Source organism: Oncorhynchus tshawytscha, unplaced genomic scaffold, assembly GCF_018296145.1.
Source record: "Oncorhynchus tshawytscha isolate Ot180627B unplaced genomic scaffold, Otsh_v2.0 Un_contig_8210_pilon_pilon, whole genome shotgun sequence".
In the NCBI taxonomy this organism is placed as follows: domain Eukaryota; kingdom Metazoa; phylum Chordata; class Actinopteri; order Salmoniformes; family Salmonidae; genus Oncorhynchus; species Oncorhynchus tshawytscha.
This window is the reverse complement of record NW_024608880.1, coordinates 56,175-60,067: the sequence shown is the minus strand read 5'-3', so window position 1 is coordinate 60,067 and position 3,893 is coordinate 56,175.

The window sequence follows — 3,893 nt, the reverse complement described above, 5'->3', positions numbered from 1 at the left end:
TACGCTCCGCGCGTCCTTTGAGGAACTTCCGAGTGTCCTGTAAATTAATAATTTAATATAGACATGAAATCAAATGACAGTATGAATAAAGTATTGTCTAACTGTGAGGATATATGATATGGGGAGCTGAAGCAGAAAGGGGGATACACCCAAACCGTTCAAGATTAACGTTGACATTGGACTTGCATCAATGTGCTGAAGAAGTTGGGAAATGCCTTCAAACATGCCAATAAATGCTACAGTGTCTGATTTTGTAATCCATTTACTCTGGGTCAGAAGGCTGCGTGTTCAATCCCGTTTGTTGACACAATTTTATTTTATTTTGGGGTTTAACCCTTTGCCAAACCTTAGAATAAGTGCCTAAACGTAATGTTGTAACTCAATCTTAAACATGAACCATTCAGAAGGAGTGTCTTAACGTGATGTTGTAACTCAATCTTAAACATGAACCATTCAGAAGCAGTGTCTTAACGTGATGTTGTAACTCAATCTTAAACATGAACCATTCAGAAGGAGTGTCTTAACGTGATGTTGTAACTCAATCTTAAACATGAACCATTCAGAAGCAGTGTCTTAACGTGATGTTGTAACTCAATCTTAAACATGAACCATTCAGAAGCAGTGTCTTAACGTGATGTTGTAACTCAATCTTAAACATGAACCATTCAGAAGCAGTGTCTTAACGTAATGTTGTAACTCAATCTTAAACATGAACCATTCAGAAGGAGTGTCTTAACGTAATATTGTAACTCAATCTTAAACATTAACCATTCAGAAGCAGTGTCTTAACGTAACCCTTCACTTCTAAACTTGACGGTTGGAGAAATGGAACGAGACCGAGCAGCAGGAGAAACCAAAAACACTTCGAAATTTGACATTTTGGAGTACGTGGATGAACGTCTAAATGTTGGCAGGTGTCAGACGATCCCGCAGGTGAAGAATCCGGATGTGGAGGTCCTGGGCTGGCGTGGTTACACTGGTCTGCGGTAGTGAAGCCGGATGTGGAGGTCCTGGGCTGGCATGGTTACACGTGGTCTGAGGTAGTGAAGCAGGATGTGGAGGTGGTAGTGAAGCCGGTTGGACGTGCTGTCAAAGAGACTGCTTCCCTATGTACATAGACATGGAACACTGGTCACTTAACAATGTTTACATATTGTTTTACCCATTTCATAAGTACAGCATATTCTAGTCAAGTACATCTTATTCAACTGTTGATGTACATATACTATTCTATCCATGTACTCTTCAGATATACTATATATTCTATCCATGTATTCTTCAGATATACTACATATTCTATCCATGTACTCTTCAGATATACTATATATTCTATTCATGTATTCTTCAGATATACTATATATTCTATACATCTGTTCTTCAGATATACTATATATTCTATACATCTATTCTTCAGATATACTATATATTCTATCCATGTATTCTTCAGATATACTATATATTCTATTCATGTATTCTTCAGATATACTATATATTCTATACATCTGTTCTTCATATATACTATATATTCTACCCAAATATTTTCCACGTTCCATAATAATTATTAAACACCCAATATACACACCCAATACACACACCCTATATACACACCCTATATACACACCCTATACACACACCCTATACACACACCCTATACACACACCCTATACACACACCCTATATACACACCCTATACACACACCCTATACACACACCCTATATACACACCCTATACACACACCCTATACACACACCCTATATACACACCCAATACACACACCTTATACACACACCCTATATACACACCCTATACACACACCCTATACACACACCCTATATACACACCCTATACACACACCCTATACACACACCCTATATACACACCCAATACACACACCTTATACACACACCCAATATACACACCCTATATACACACCCTATACACACACCCTATACACACACCCTATACACACACCCTATACACACCCTATACACACACCCTATACACACACCCTATACACACACCCTATATACACACCCAATACACACACCTTATACACACACCCAATACACACACCCTATATACACACCCTATACACACACCCTATACACACCCAATATACACACCCTATACACACACCCAATACACACACCCTATATACACACCCTATATACACACCCTATACACACACCCTATACACACCCCTATATACACACCCTATACACACACCCTATACACACACCCTATACACACACCTATACACACACCCAATACACACACCTTATACACACACCCTATATACACACCCTATACACACACCCTATACACACCCAATACACACACCCTATACACACACCCTATACACACCCTATACACACACCCTATACACACACCTACACACACACCCTATACACACCTATACACACACCCTATACACACACCCTATATACACACCCTATACACACAGCCTATACACACACCCTATATACACACCCTATACACACACCCTATACACACACCCTATACACACACCCTATATACACACCCAATACACACACCTTATACACACACCAATACACACACCCTATATACACACCCTATACACACACCCTATACACACCCAATAGGCAGTCACACACCCTATACACACACCCTATACACACACCCTATACACACCCTATACACACACCCTATACACACACCTACACACACACCCTATACACACACCCTATACACACACCCTATATACACACCCTATACACACAGCCTATACACACACCCTATATACACACCCTATACACACACCTATACACACACCCTATACACACACCCTATATACACACCCAATACACACACCTTATACACACACCCAATACACACACCCTATATACACACCCTATACACACACCCATACAGTGTTCACCCAATACACACACCCTATACACACACCCTATACACACACCCTATACACACACCTATACACACACCCTATACACACTTCTGTACACTCACCGTATACACAGGCACCGACATATAGTACACAACGCTCCTCTCGTCATTCTATCTGATTGCGGATGTTCTTTTTGATAAATGTCATTCCATATTCAGGTGACCCTTGACACTGAGCTGTCCTGTCATCTGTCATGTCAGGCTTACTGGTCTCAGACAGCATGTTGTGCTGTTACATGTTACAGACGGCCTGGGAGGCTGCATACTAAACCCTTTATCAGAGTCCCAAAACGTGTACATGTCCAGCAGTGTTCTAGAATATAGAACCGTTGGCTTTCAGACTTCTGTATTCTCAGCGTGGCTCAAGGCAGTGTTCTAGAATATAGTACCTTTGGCTTTCAGACTTCTGTATTCTCAGCGTGGCTCAAGGCAGTGTTCTAGAATATAGTACCTTTGGCTTTCAGACTTCTTTATTCTCAGCGTGGCTCAAGCAATTTCTCCAACTGTCACCTTATTCAAATGAATGGGAGACAAATACGCAGAGAAGTGTTGGTTAGGGACTTTGGGGAGGTGCACTGTTGGGCTGTGTGTCCCCTGTGGATGGTGGCTTTGGACTCTGTTACAGAGGGTCCTGAGAGACCTCATACTAAGAGATCAGACAGGATACTGTTACAGAGGGTCCTGAGAGACCTCATACTAAGAGATCAGACAGGATACTGTTACAGAGGGTCCTGAGAGACCTCATACTAAGAGATCAGACAGGATACTGTTACAGAGCGTCCTGAGAGACCTCATACTAAGAGATCAGACAGGATACTGTTACAGAGGGTCCTGAGAGACCTCATACCAAGAGATCAGACAGGATACTGTTACAGAGGGTCCTGAGAGACCTCATACTAAGAGATCAGACAGGATACTGTTACAGAGGGTCCTGAGAGACCTCATA